This window comes from Stegodyphus dumicola, chromosome X2, assembly GCF_044657685.1.
Source record: "Stegodyphus dumicola isolate Sdum_Otavi_A_Nest chromosome X2, ASM4465768v1".
Lineage (NCBI taxonomy): Eukaryota > Metazoa > Arthropoda > Arachnida > Araneae > Eresidae > Stegodyphus > Stegodyphus dumicola.
Window position 1 is genome coordinate 174286160 of NC_140781.1, and position 16126 is coordinate 174302285.

At 31.9% G+C, this 16126-nt stretch overlaps 1 protein-coding gene across 2 annotated transcripts in view; it reads right to left on the reverse strand.

Moving 5' to 3' along the window:
• Positions 1–16126, reverse strand: part of LOC118199640 (uncharacterized) — a 343765-nt gene that overhangs the window by 120446 nt on the left and 207193 nt on the right. The window lies entirely within an intron of this gene.

Here is a 16126-nt window from a genome sequence, read left to right on the forward strand (position 1 = left end):
GCAAGTATCCATTCAAGATAACTAATGACTAAAGTATCTAATTCGCTAGTTTAATATTTTTTATTATTATTATGAGTAGGACATATTAATTTTAGGACACATAGCAAATTTTGGAGGAAATTTCAACGACGTGTTCTTTCAGAAGAGAAAATTATAGCAGAATGCAAGAGTTTAGCAGTCCAGTATGATGTCAGGCTTAATGACCTAATACTTATACTAATAAATGTGAGATTTACAAAGAGGGCAGCCCAATGGCTACCCTCTTTGCGAATGGAAACATTTAAAGTTCTAAATGCAAATATGAATATTATGTAACTCGTTTCGAAAGTACAATTAAAATTATAACAGAAATTAAAACTATCATGTAACGTAGCCTCACGTGCCACAGTAGAATCATAGCTTGATGACATTACACTGAGGTCTCAAATGTCATATATATTTGTACTTTGTGAAATTCTTAAAAAAATCTATGACTTACCCTTTAAATAAATCAATGCAATGAATTTTCCTTGAAATGAAATTTTCTTTTATTTATATACATTTTAATTGCGCAAGAATTTTGGAACCGTACGTATTTACAATGAAATAATATGTTAAATTTACAAGTATTTTATAAACAAACACTATATATGTAAATGAATAATTATAATTAAGAGCTTGTTATGGAGTTCGAATTATACAGCTGCATAATTTTTCTCATTTCTTCAAATGGAATGTTTGTTACTTTTGCACCCTAAATTGCAGTTCTTATCATAACTTACAATCTAGTAAACAGGTTTCCAGAAGCTGTTATTATATCCTTTTGCATAACAATTCAAGAAATATAAGCATTTATCTATTGTAAATATTACTATTATTGCAAAGGTTTACTTGGATCAAGCGTAAAAAAACTTCTTGCTCTGGAAATGAAAATGCTTTTGAAGCACCACTGTCGAGTAATTAACCATTATTTCTTTTCTTTTCTTTTTCATTTTTTACTTGACCTAATAGGCTGTGAGTGTTTTTATATAAGTAACTATGAAGTTTCCTTTACAAAAGTTCCACTTTAATTTTCAATCTAAAACCCATGGAGATTACACCATACATAATTTATCGATTTCTTTTAAGGAACAAATGCTGAAAAGTACTGGCACTTGCAAATGTTTCCATTTTAATTGAACACTTTTTCTTTACTAAAATATTACTTTGCAGTCTACAGTAAAGTTTATATTAGATGCACTAAAGACTTTTTTCATAAGGAAGAAATAGTCGATAAATCCATGCAAACATCTCAGTATTTTGGGCGTCATTTAAGATTTAATTAGAAGTTCGAAAACTTTGATTACTAATGATAGAAACAAACAAGTATGGTAAATCTTCAAAGATTGCCTTTTTATTTCTATGAAGCTGTAGAACTCTGATTTCATTCTCTGATTTGAACTACATCATCTCTAAGATTTGTGAAATCTCTGGTAATTAAGTCAAACATCTGCGTCTCAGTTTGCTTTAAATCACATTGTAGCACAGGAGCACAAAAGGCAAGCTGTTCAAAATTCAGCCCCACTTACTCAGAAATAGTCTTCAGGAATTCAGTTTAAATAAAGACAGCCAATAACTGACGCAAACATAATAAAATCTTTACTTAAGTATCTCCCAATATCTCCATTGTGTCACAAATTCTGCTTACGCCACAAGGATCGTGAAAAGTTTTCTGTGTCTTGGTCGCTGAAATAGAAATGAAGCAAATAAAAGATCCAATGGTTGATAATTCAGAAAATTTTTAAGAATTAATCTAAAATGCATTTATAATATTATGATTAATTTTCGCACTTCACGATAAAAGTTTTTTTAGCAAAATAAAAGGATTAACAAATATGCCTATAAACTTACCTTTAATGTACTCGCAATTCCTTAATTTTTCCTGTAGCTCTTGAGCAACAAGACCAAACCTCAGGCCTACAAATAATAGGAAAGATCCACACCGCTAAGTCAAAATTAGGCTTACCTGCCAATAAATCTGGGCCAGTTATCACTGGTTAAAAAACATACAGGAATATTTCGCAGGGTGGAGTTAAAAATCATACCAACTTGTAAAATACAACTATAAGATATAAATGGTTTTACTGTGCACACTTTTCATTTTAAAACTAAATTAATTAAATTAAAAAATATGGAATAGATAAATGCGGAATGCAGCTGAGATTTCATCCCGTTTTATCTTAAGAAAGTTACTATGTAACTATATAAGCAGTTAGAGTAATTAATCTTTATCAGACTTGCTAAATCGCAATGAAAAAAACAAGAATCAAACATAGCATTTGAGGAAAAAGACGTATGAGACTATGAAAGTTTTGATCTATTTGACTTTGGGACAGTCATTAAATATATTGCGAAAAGTATTTGGAAATATTTGAAAATAAGAGAAAACATTATTCAAAATGAAATATTTAAAAAGAAATTTATTTGATGCCATCGATCAATTACATAATTAAGGTGGGAAACTGCTATGGAGTTGCATAGTTTCCCACCTGAATGCCAAAATGTGTCAGAGAAAAAGATCTAATATGATTCCTTATTAACTTTACATTCATTCTAATTTTCAATATTTATGTTTTTGTTACAGGATAAGTGAACGATTAATTTCTGATAAGCATATTTTTTACTTCAAAATCAAGCAGCTGTCTTCACAACAAAAAGTAATCTTCCTTAAAAATATTTTCACACTAACTAAAATAACGTTTTTTCCTTGCGGTGCTTAGAGAGAACTTTATTATTTTTGCTTTTAATAAATTTACATAAAATTCAGCTTAGTACTGTTTGTTTACAATTAGCTACAAGTGTGAAAAGTTGTGGAAAGATAATTCTTGTTCGGAGCATAACTAAATGCCTAAAAAATGTATTCCAATACAGTTGTGGCGCTTCATTTCCATTAGGCTTTTCAGAAAAAGAAATGTGAAAAATCAGCCTTTTGCTGCCATTTGAACCATGATCTCTCAACTACTAGTTGGATGTGTCAACTCTCTACATCACGAGTGAACTCATGGGGAATAGGCTAACTTCTTACAAGGATACTTGTTTGTTAAACAGCATTTTTGTGGACAGCTTGCATTACTTTTATATTTAACAATTTTGATTTACTTCGAGTCGCTTCGTTATGAATTTAGGAATTCCAAACACTGATGATTTGGTGACTAAAAAAGACTAAAAAAGCAACTTTAAATATCGCATATATGCGAACTTTAAATATCGCATATATGTTTATATATGCAAAGAAATCTTTTCAGAATGCGATACCCTAAGTATACGGGTTTTATTTAAAATAGAATGAAAACTGCATAAAACTGTCCTATAGTAGTGTTTTGATGCACCATAATATAAAGAGCATACAAGGTCCACAAGTAAAAGTAGTATTGCATACTGCTACTACAATGGAATTTCTAGGATCTTTTCTTTTAAGAAAATAAAGTTGAACTCATGTATAATTGACAAGATTTCTACGTTTCACGTTTTTCATTTCAAGGCTGCTATTTTCAGTGAAAAGCAAATGGTTCTGGTGAAAAGCAAAGTTAGTACAAATTAAACGTAAAAAGAGTTGAATACTGTATTTCGATCGCTGTTGCATAAGGTGAGCTTTCCAAAGTAAATAAAAAATTGTTATAGAATGAGCAATAAATAATGGTATTGTTGAGTTTTACAGATCTAATAGATAATCCCATTTGAAATACTTGTAGTGAAAGGAGAAATGAGAGTCTGAAATTTTACACAAATAAAAATATTTTAAGTAAATAATTGCAGATTTTTTTCAATGAATAATAAGAAAACAGAAATTCTATTCATTATAACGAAAGTTAACATGAAATTGCTATTATTTAATTGCATAAACTTTGAGCTTTATAATTCCCTCCTAGTGAGACACAGATTCCACCAAATTTCGAGTAGTGTATGAAGATATATATAGTCGTAGATGTCTTGTAGGACTCGTTTCAGACGATCATTGGTGATTATTTTATATATTGCTTCAAACATTTTGAATACAGACCGTAAACTTTCAATGACGTTAATGGCTAGGGATTTAGATTTTGTGAGTAATTGTCACTTACGGTGGTAAAAATTCAGACCGTCATATTATGTGTCACATATATTGATATTTTTGCATTGTTAGAATACAAAATTTCTGTGCAAGTCCAAATTAGCAGCACTTTCCTTTAAGATTTTCTTTAGCATTTCTAAAAAACCGCATTGGTCATTTTTAGGAGTAGAAACTGCATTGGTCATTTTTACTATAAATGACCAATGCAGTTTCTACTCTACTTTTCACAATCCAGCCTTATACCATCAATGAACCCTTTCCATGTTTGACTATGAGGCCTTCACGTCTCTGACCCAGGAGAATTAAGCCACGTATTTCTTTAAGCCACGCATTTCTTTAAGCCACGAAACGAACACCAGCTCCAAAAACATTGAATTTGCTCTCACAGCAAACTCTTTATTTGGATTGAAGTGTAAAATTATTTCATTCCAGAAATTTTGAATACGGAAAAGGAAAGTTTTAGCAATTTCTGAAAACTTGACTGAAACCTAGGATGACACTAGATTTAGTTTGTATATAAATATGCCTATTTATGGCTATTTATGGCTTGTTTCCAACAAGCTTCATTTCTCTTTCTTCTGGATTAAGTTTTATTTCCTTTATCATTGTTCGTTTTGTGCGCTCATGACGTCTTTCCCTCTTCTACCATTTTTCAATCAGATCCACCCCGTCTCCGCTTTCCAGTTATTTCTTTAAAACAAGAATTGACCTCATTCCGCATTATTATCAGTTTATTGAAGTGATTTTCCTCTTTTTTTATTATACTTCCCTTGGTAAACTTAAAATGACCTTTCTTACATTAATACGTTTTCCCCCTCTATTTTAACTCGCTACTAAATAAAGACCTTTTCTCCCTAGTAAAATATCAAGCCCTTTAACGTAATACCGTTAAACAACATATTCCATTTAAATTTTTGATACATTTGGCATTTCATTTAAATTTTTGATATTGAGGCTAGCACCCTGCGTAAACTTGTATATAACTTACCAATTAAACCACGACTGGACATTTAACTTCTTTTTTTATGTACACGAATAGCAATATTTTGACTTTCACAAATTTTTGATAAGAATCTACTTCATATGACTCCAGTTCATAAGAATTAATTGTAACATAAATATTTTTTCGGATGTACTATCAATTTTTTTCCAATTAAACTTTCTTTAATCTTTTTTTTTTTTTTTTTTTCAAATCGCTGAGTAATCATTTGTAAATTACTGCCATCACTTTTATAGTCAGAAAAGCCTTATAGGGCAGTCTTCGCAAATTTTTGAACGATTCCTTTACGTCATATCAAGTCCCGTCATCTAGAATTTATCATGAGCTAGTATCTAAAATCACTGCGTGTTTCAGTTTATTTTTCACGCAGGCTAACAAAGCATAATATAATAAGCATATTTTAGAAGGTTACCATTCGATGTTCTGTAAAATATTTGGCTTTCAAATTACGGCTGCATTTGCTTAACTAACTAAGCAACTTAAAACCCAAAACGCATATCTTACCCACCAACATTTTTATTTTATATTTTTTAACAATATATATATATATATATATATATATATATATATATATATAATATAATTTGTAAGACAGTTTATTTATAATATATTCAGCTGTTAAATCTTATGATCACTTTCAGAGTTATTGTAACTAATAAAACAGGTTTCTAACGCCATGTATTACTCAAATATACATATAAAATCTTCTAATTTAACTTGAGATGTAATTCTAGATTTCATCCCTTTTACATATCAATAATTAAATGTATGGGCATTTATGCAAGCATAATCACAAAATGTGTGTATTTTACAATTATGTCTTATACGTAGCATTATACGTAGCATTGAACTCAAAATTTTGAATACCTACATACGACTACGCATTTTCAATTTTTGGAGTTACTGAATGTTTTCTTGAGGATATATTAAAAAGTTCACTGGCTTACATAATCTCAGAAAAGCGTTCGGACTAGCTAAGAATCTATTTGTTCCTTTCACTGTGACCAACAATAGCTGAAACGTTCGGAATATCTAAGAGTCTAGATGCTTTGTAAGAAGATATTCCAGCAAGAATTGATTTTTAATTATTTTAAACTTGGAGAAAACTATAAAAAGCGTTTTAATTTATAAATAATTTTATTTAATAAACTGTGTTAAAAACTTAATTATTTATTAACTAATAATATTCTAGTTGATTCATTATTTAAATCAAGCCCTTACATAAATTAATGCGCTAAAATCTACTCAATAGATTTTAAAAATAATTTTTAGTGTGTAGAGACATTGGGTTACTTCGAACCAGGAGACATGAAAAATGAGCAATGCCCTTGCCGGGACTCGAACCACGGACCTGCCGAGCGTGCTGACCACTACACCACGAAGGCATGCTAAGAAGGCGGGAGAAATATCTGATAATAGTTCATTTGAAGGTACTTTTAACAGATTATTTCTGCAGCACGGAAAATATATAAACATAATTTTATGTTGGAAAAAATAACAAATAAATATTACAGTGTAGCGATAAGAATAAGAACACCGCTTTCAAATAAAACACATATAACGATCTGATAATTCACTTTAATTCTGTCAAATGTGCACGAAATTATTGATATACTGAATTGCTTTCCTTAGTAAGCAGGTGTACTTAAAACAACTTGCATTTACATAAGAATTTCGTCTACTTATCGTCTAATGGTTATACTACTATGCAAAGTCAGATTACTTACTGTGCAAGGAAGGTAAATGCATATTTTGCAGCAACTTCGAAATGAGAATATTCGCTCTGTTCTATGAAGCTATTATGTGTTCCTAATTATTAGAACGCTATGCAGACTATGGAAGTTAAACAATCGTGACTAATCATTTCATGCAGTTAATAAGTTAATTTTATTCGAGCAAAATTATTAATTCAGAAATCGAACATTGCCATATATAAGCATTGTAAGTCTGATTTTACTAAAATATCGACTTTTCAGATTAAAGGATAATAAAATATATTACGCTATAAGGGAGAGAGAGCATAGCTCAGAAACTTCTATTGAAGAAAAAGGATTTTATTTACTGCTGCGTATACACATGAAGCTTAAAACTTTACTAAGATATAAATTATCTTCACAATTAAATCGATAACCTGTTTCTAGATTTGTCATCAGCGAATCCAAATGAGGATTTATTTTGTTAGTTAAAAATCAATACATCAGTGTTATCTTTGTTATTTCACAGGCTTTGTTCAAAATCGTTAAAAAATAAGATACTCCGTGTGCAAACTTGACAAATAGTTATACTTTAAATACTAAAATAATTTGAAATTTGTTGTATTGTATTGGGAGAATAAAATACACTTGAATTACAACGCAGCTTTAATAATAATAAGCTACTCCGTGCGCAAACTTGACAAATAGTTATACTTTAAATACTAAAATAATTTGAAATTTTGTTGTATTGTATTTGGAGAATAAAATACACTTGAATTACAACGCAGCTTTAATAATAATAAAAAAAGTGCAGATTAAGCGAAATGAAGTTATGTCAATAACCATAGACAATAATACAAATTGTACTCACCCTGATATACCATACACAGAATAATGTCGTACTTTCAACTTGATACGTTCTAAAAGACTGTTGAAGTAAATTAAATGAAAATTTGAACTTTTGTTAAATACAGCAATGACAATAAATTTATTCATTACTTACCCATGCTATAAATTGCTTATATCATTAAGATTCTGGGAATGAAATTTACAGTATAACTTTTTCCAAAAAACGAATTTTCATTAAATGAGCTTCAATGCATAAATATCAGCTATATTTTCATAGCTACATTTCAGTGCGTACAAGGCCCAATTTAGAATGCGGTTTAGCAGTGTACACAGTACAAAATGGTTTTGTATGCTTTTATTTGGAACCATGAATACAATATGTGAGTTTCTAGAATAGTAAACAAGATATTTCGTTGTAAGTTACATTTATTTAAAATTATATTTATTACCCAGTTCAGTAGATGTAACAAACCGAGATCAAATGTGAAATTACACGTATAAGAATTTCAAAACATCATTTTAATAACATTTTTTAGTAATAGATGCTTTAGTACCACCCGCCTCCCGAAAGAAAAGTACGTCATTCCTAAGGAGACAAAAAGCGCAACGAATCTTAACTTTACAAAACGTAAGTAATGCAAAAGCAAAACCGACCTACCATAAAAAGTTGATAAAAATTACCCCAAAAAGTAAACATTACGTACTTCAAATAATCAAATTAAATGCTTGTATTGCTTGGCAGGCTTCGGACAAATAGTTTATGAATATAAATAAGATTTGCTGGTTGGTGTGACTAATCTCGCTTGTCTGATATCAAAACAAGCCTACGAATAATTTATCATGGCACACTAAAACAAGCCTACGAATAATTTATCTTGGCACACTAAAACAAGCCTACGAATAATTTATCTTCGCAAGGAGGCAAAATTGCGCCTTTCGTTGGCAAGAGCCTTGGGCACCATTTAGATGATAGTGCTCAGTTTCGCCCCAAGAGAGGACTTTCGGTTCGCCACATTTTTAGAGTGCCCCATGCCGCACAGAAGCTACATATTTACAAACATCCATGCCTTCTGCAGGATTCGAGTTCGATACGGCAGTCAGAGTCACTAACCGCTATCCCGGTTCGGCGGCATATAAGTTTTAGGTTTCAAAAGCTGAAGTAAATTGATTATTTTCTGAAGCTTTTAGGTGATTTCCTTTTCTCACTTTCTTTGGCTTAATTTTGTACAATTGCATTAGAAGAACGTGCACAATTTCACTGTATAATTACGAGCATAAAATCCAAACTTTTGATGAAATACAGACATTTTATGCTGATCCATTTCAGTATCAATTCTAAAATTCCTGGTTCTATTAATTAGAATTTTTATAATACGTGATTTTACATACAATCGTGATTTCCGCCATCAAGGATTCTTGTTATCTACTTATCATTTTCAGCACAATAATCTATGGCTTTCTTACCAAGTGACGTTTCTTTTCCAATTTTTATCAAGATCAATCCTACTAGTTATTATCGAATGGTGGCCACTTCATTACAAATACTCTATCAGGTATCGTTTTAGTTCTTTAACCAGTTATTTTATGTTAAACAGCTTTCCTCTTCTCCTCATTTTCATTTTCCTGTCATAATGTAAATTTCTAGCTCGCGCAATTTTCAAATGATGTAGAAAAAACAGAGTATTTAAAAGAAGGTTTTTAGAAGGTAGAATTAGAGTGTGTTCTGCCTGCTGAAGGCCATGGTGCCAAATTGTTTCTCTCGCTAGTAGAATTCTGCGGCTTTGAGTTATCATTCATAACGAAACGCGACTATAAGGTTATGGCAATAATTGCATAAGTTTATATGTAACATTGTGCGGCTTATAACTAGATTACAACATTTAAAACCTCAGTTCAACAATGCACATACTACAGTGACATAGCACATAGTATTAACATTACCGTAAATAATTGTTAATATCGAAGAGTGTGGAGTATAAATTTAATTAAACGGCAACATAAATTATTTAGTATTTTATAATTCTGAGACGTTAAGAGATAATTTCACGAATATCTAAAGATAATGGTATTTGATTTTATATTCATTTGTCAATTTGTCTTCCGACCTTAACTGTTTCTTCTGGACTCTTTTATATATTCTAAAATATATCCAAATAATATATACTGTATTGAATAAATTTCTGTTAATCGTTTTTTGAAATAACTATTTAATTTAAAAGTCCGTTGCCCAAATTAGGAAATAAAGTAAAATAAGAAATATAAAGGTAAAAACTGAATCCTTTTTGAAACTGAATCCTTGTCCTTTATAACTCTTCTAAATATACATGTTTCAAAACAAAGCTCCCATTCAGTATAGGATTTCACTTGATCTGGTAATACTTTTTAAGTCCTAACAGACGTGAAAAGAGTTATCGCTGTGTCTGAGAACAACGACAAAGTCTTGACAATGTAAAAATAACCTTTTTATTTAAACTGAGTTAAAAACATAAGTGCACGCTCTTCGGCCATGGATTTACAGGTATTGCTCCGTCGCAACTGTTCTAGGGTAACAATAATCACGGGGCACATAGCAACCGTGATTGTGAGATGGATTCCTTACTGAGAAATCTGCCCAGTAGGGAATCTATCTCACAATGTGCAACGTTCTCACCGTTCTGCTACTGGCGGTCCCTCCAAGATGCCCTTCTCAGTCATACGTTTTGCGTCTCTTTATTATGTATAATTCTGTGATTATGTATAATTATTTACGTGTAATTCTATATGTTTTATATCCTCTACATTTCGTTTTGAAATACTAATCGGTATTTTGATAATGCTTTGGTGTGTATCTGTATTTCGTTGGTCGTAGGTACACTTTTTTTCATTAATTTCACAGAGGATCTTATTTGATGCATGTATAAATAGTTGATTTCATTAGTTTTGGCATGTTTTTTTTCTGTCAATATGCCGTGAGCTGCAACATGATTTTCGAGATTTTTTTACTATTGATTGCTTCCCACTCAGGATATATCTGATATATTTTAATGTAAATTAAATTAAAGTTAGTCAAAGACTGCATAGTCTACTGAAATATCAATAAGATTAGTTTTCTGATTTAATAGCAAATATTACTACACTCTATTTAAATCAGAAATTTCTTCAATTTAGAAGCAAAAGAACCAATCAGAATAAAAAATTTAAAACAAAATTCACAGACACGATAAAATGAAATTTAATACCAGAAAAATCCAAAATTCCCAATAAATAAATAAATAAATAAATAAATAAATAAATAAAAAAAAAAAAAAAAAAAGATATCAAACAGTCGTCAAGAAACCAGAAAAGTTCCAGAAAACTCAGATATGTGGAGTACAAAAAAATGCAAAATATATAGAAAACGGAATGGAATCAAAATCTTATTCAACGTCATCAAGAAGAGGTAGATGAGGTACAGTTGATCAAATGCATTTCTCCCTCCCCCCTAGGAAAACCACTGTGTTTCTGTTCATCCAAAACCAGCCGATGATTCATTCTAAATTATTTAATTATAACAGTACACCCGAAAATTCTGAACGCCTTCTCAGCGCATAGGAATTCCGAAAATGAGATAAAAATATACAAAAACAAATTCATTATAAATACAATGTGCCATAAAATAAAATAAAAATAATTAGATACATTTTACTGAAATTAAAACTCAAATTAAAATGTAATAATACTGTGGAACTGCGGACATAAAATTACATAATATACTTAAATATTAACAGAGAACTATGTTTTCAGAACTTACCAAACAAAGCAAACAGAGGAACGAAAGACAGAAATTCAAAAGTAAACGCCAGTGGTTGCCAGTTTGGCGTCATTGGCGAAGGCAAGTTTGAAATCTCCCAAAAGGTGAGTTTAAATCAAGTAATTTTCAATTTTTTAGATTTGGTAAGCATTACAATAAGGCAAAAAAGAAAAAGGAAAAAAAAAAAAAAAAAAAAAAAAAAAAAAAAAAAAAAGAAACAAAAGTTAGAAAGGAATAAAATCATCACGTCATGGGCTTATTATGGCGCCTTAGAATAGAGCAAGCGATCTGTTAATAAAAGTATAGCCAAAAAAATTGTACAGTAATACAAATATATACAAATGATATCATAAAAATTCTTTAAAATATCCTTCTTTATCCTTTTCTGTCTGAACTTTCAGATAAAAAATTCATTACTTTAAAAATTTTATAAGGTGTAGACAACTCCAGCTTTTTAAGTACTATGTTAATTAAGTTAATTGGAATTTCATTTTCTTGTAAAATTTTTAATATTGGGATAATTTTGTTTTAAAATAAAAATTTGTGATTCTCTCTCTCTCTCTCTATATATATATACGTATGTATATTATTCGTCAGAGAATTAAAATATTCCTCATTCGAATCCTTAAATTATAATGCTCCTCATTCTTGATTAATCATTGTTTCAATAAGCGATAATTATACCCTTATTAAGCAATTACTGATATAATATTCCGCAGTTTATTCTTGGATAGTCTACGATACTTAAACATGAAGTGTGTATGTGCTGCAGATATCTTACATACGTTAAGTGAAACTCATGATTCAGGAGAGGATTGTATTTAGTGATTCGCTAATTCTTTTCCTGCTTTTAGACAGCATAATCGCAGCCAAATGTTAACCACATTTCTGTACCTTTCTGTTTAAGTCATTTTAGATAACTTTACATTACGAAAAAGGAATACGTAGTTAAAAATCATTACTGTTTTCCCCCAAAGTCACTGGTGGCATATTTATTTGATGGTCATCCGCCAATGACTAACAGGGTAGAAATATGACAGATTATTTGCCATTGATTGTTTATGCCGAAACAGTCATCGATGGCTAATCGGGCGTAAACAAGAAAGTACATAAATAACAGAACAGACTGACAACATAAATAACATGAAAGTAAATAATAAATAACAGAAAAGTAAAATAAATAACAGCAAAGTAAATAAAATATGAATACTCACATTAATTATACATATATGAGGCAATAAAATGTTATTTTCATATTTAACACTGTTTCAGTTAACCACATTTTAAGAAGTGTTACTGTAATTACACTTATGTTTTATTATTTCAATCTTTTATTACATAGTTTTTAGCTAGTTTATTATAAAGTTGCATAGCTTGTAGAGTTATTAGGATTTTTTGGAAACCAGAGAGTTGAAAAATTAGCAACCGCCTTTGTCGGGAATCGAACCATGGACCTCTGAAACACCGGCCCAGCGTGCAGAACCACACTACACCACGAAGGACGCTAGGAAAGTGGGAGAAATACCTTATATACTTCCCTATTTAAAGGGCGACTAAAGTTTTAGGGGACCTAGTCGCCAATCCCTGGGTGCGGAGAATCATCATCCACAACCCTTTTAATTCGGGTGCCACTTGTAGAGTCATTAGGTTAAATGGAAGCAGAGAAGATGAAAAGTTTGCAACCGCCTTCGCCGGGAATCGAACCACGGACCTCTGGAATGCTGGCTCAGCGTGCAGAACCACTACACCTCGAAGGACGCTAGGAAAGTGGGAGAAATACCTTATAAGCTCGTTCATCGCATTACAGCTTTGGTCCCTGTTTCAATTGTAAATCTGCATTAATTTTAATAAGTCAAAACTAGCTATAGTGAACCTAGTTTTTAATGAACGCTGTATATAATGAAGGTGCCTTTTGGTCCCATCCAATTTCTTTATATACTTATGTATTATTTTATATGGTTATAGCGAACCTCCAATCGGATATAACACAAATTTATGGATATCTTACTTTGAGCCTTTTTTTGTTTTTTCCATAACTTTTTCCAGAATTTCTGCAATAGCTAAAAATTAATAGCCCTTTAAATCATATTTAGACATATTTAAACTATCAGTAATTATCACTATATTAATCATCCATATTTAGACTATCATGAGAATTGAAAACGTTTTTGCATTACGGCTCTTTTGTCTTCACCTCTATCTTTCTCTGCATTCTAAACAAAGGTTGCTCGAGGCAGGTGTAACACCCAGGTCTTGGAAAATTAGGACTCATTATAAGCAAATCTCACGACATCATATTGTTATTGTGTCATGAAAATGATTATTCGTAATTATAAATGTGTATTTTAGAGAGAGATGTTTATTTCGAGGGAAGAGTCTGAACCACGACTGTTATGGTAATTTATCATGTGAAACTGTTAACGTAAGGTGAAACTGAAGAAGTAGAAAAAACAGATTTAATAATTGCACGTAATAGTAATTACAGTTGACTCTAAACATGATATTTTAAAATGTATAATTACTAGTACTATCGTTTCGGAGATATGATAATTCGTCAATGCTAAAAATTTTTTTTCGGTCAATTTATACACAATTTTATGAGATAAGCAATTTTCCTCATCACACTGGATATAACGAACTATCAGGTATAGCGAATTAACCTTTCAGTCCCTTGAATTTCGTTATAGCGGAGTGTACTGTAATGTAAAACCTCTATCAACTTGTTTGAAAGATCTCTGATAATGACTCGACGCTATATTTATCAGTTTATAGCATTCAAAATTTAACATCTGAGTTTTTACTTGGAGCACCGTGATTTGTAGTAAACGTAACTCCTGGCCCTCTGAGGTTTTCATTATTAAAGTCTAACCATCATAAAATATTTAAGACTACCATCAGTAAACGCATAATTAATGATAAATATTGGATCAGTTCTAGCTCATAGACTGCGAGTGGAAAGTCACGAAAAAAAGATTGGGCACTGAATAGGGCTTCGTTTTCGTAAGTGTAATAAGAATGTGAAAACTATAAGTAAAAATCAGAACTTCTCTTTTGTTTTTAAATATTTTAGTCGAACTAGATAACAGAGCTTTATTATTTTAGTTTCAGGACAGGAATTCAGTTTCGAATTATAAAAATGGCCGTACATCGTAATGGAACACTGAAATCAGTTGGCAGAAGTAATTTTATAAATATTATCATCTCTAAGAAGAAATAAGTTCCTTATTCTAATTTTGTTTTACAAATGATTTACTTCCATTCCTACATAAGCCGTGCAAAATCCTCAGTAAGCCAGCTGTCTTTTCTGCTTTACTGGATTAAATTTGGATTTTATCATGTACGGGAATACATATATTGCCCTATATGGCAAAGGAATCTTTATGATATCTTTCTATCACAACCGAGATCCATCAGCAGCCGAAAGTAAAATCGGTGAACATTGGTAGTTTGTACCACGGTTACCCGCAAATGGCTTGACTGAATGGGAATTTGGTAGTTTTTTCTACACTCCATAAATTATAATGTCCATAAATTAAGCATAATTCAAAATCAGGCAAAGGAAGAGTTAGAAGCAAAACAAATTTGACTTATTTGTAAAGCTTATTTATTAAATAAAAGGTAAAGAGCAAAAAAAGATGCTATATGTTTGATATTATTAAAAAAATTAGCGATTTTTCTCCCTAGAGAAAATTACAAAACAAAAAAAACAGTCCGTACAATGCCTAGGCATGTTGAGTATCAAATTATCGATCTGATCTTGGGGGATATTACACGTCCCTTACGTGCTCTACTGGATTCAAGTCCGGTGAGAATGCTGGCCATTCCATACGGGTGATATCCTCCGATTGCAGGCATTCGCTTACGATGTTTGCACGGTGAGGACGGACGTTGTCATCCATAAACAGAAATTGTGCGCCCATGGCGCTCCGAAACAAACGTACATGTTGTTCCAGAATGACGTCCCGATAGATTTGGCTTGTCATGGTTCCAATTTGAACATGCAGGTCAGTTCTGGAACCCAGAATAATTCCACCCCAAACGAGCACTCCTGCACCACCGTAACGGTGTCGTTCAATGATGTTTTCTTGGTGGTAACGGGTACCTGGAGCTCTCCATATGAAAGTCCGGCGAGATCAGACTGCAAGCTAAACCTGGACTCGTCGGAAAACATCACACAAGCTCACTGTTGCGGTGTCCCCAATGCATGCTCTCTACTCCAGGCTAACGCCGGCGACAGTGAGTTGCAGTAATTGGAATGCATCTGACAGGTCTACGATCATATAGACCAATCTGCCCTAAGCGTCTGTACATGGTCTGCCTTCAAATTGTCGTACCAGTGGCTGAAGAGAGCTGACAGACAGGTCTGAGGCTGTGCTCCGCTTGTTTCTTTTGGCAGTAACTGCCAAATACCGGTCCTCATTCGGCGTTGTAACTCTGGGGCGATCTGTGCTGTAACGTCTACTCACATTACCATCATCTTGGAATCGTTGCCAAAGCCTACTCTTGGCAATTCCAAGTTCGTCTGATACTTCCAGTTGAGTACGCCCACATTCCAGACTGCCGATAATTCTACCACGTAATAAATCATCCAAATGCGTCCTTTGTGTCATAACTATTCCGTTATTGCACTGAAATGCTTATACAGCGTCTGCGAACAATTTTACTTCTTTGCCTGTATTTCTTATATATCACTCTCTTACACTCTCGTCATTGTGACGTACCATCGGTGTCATCTGGTTACTTCC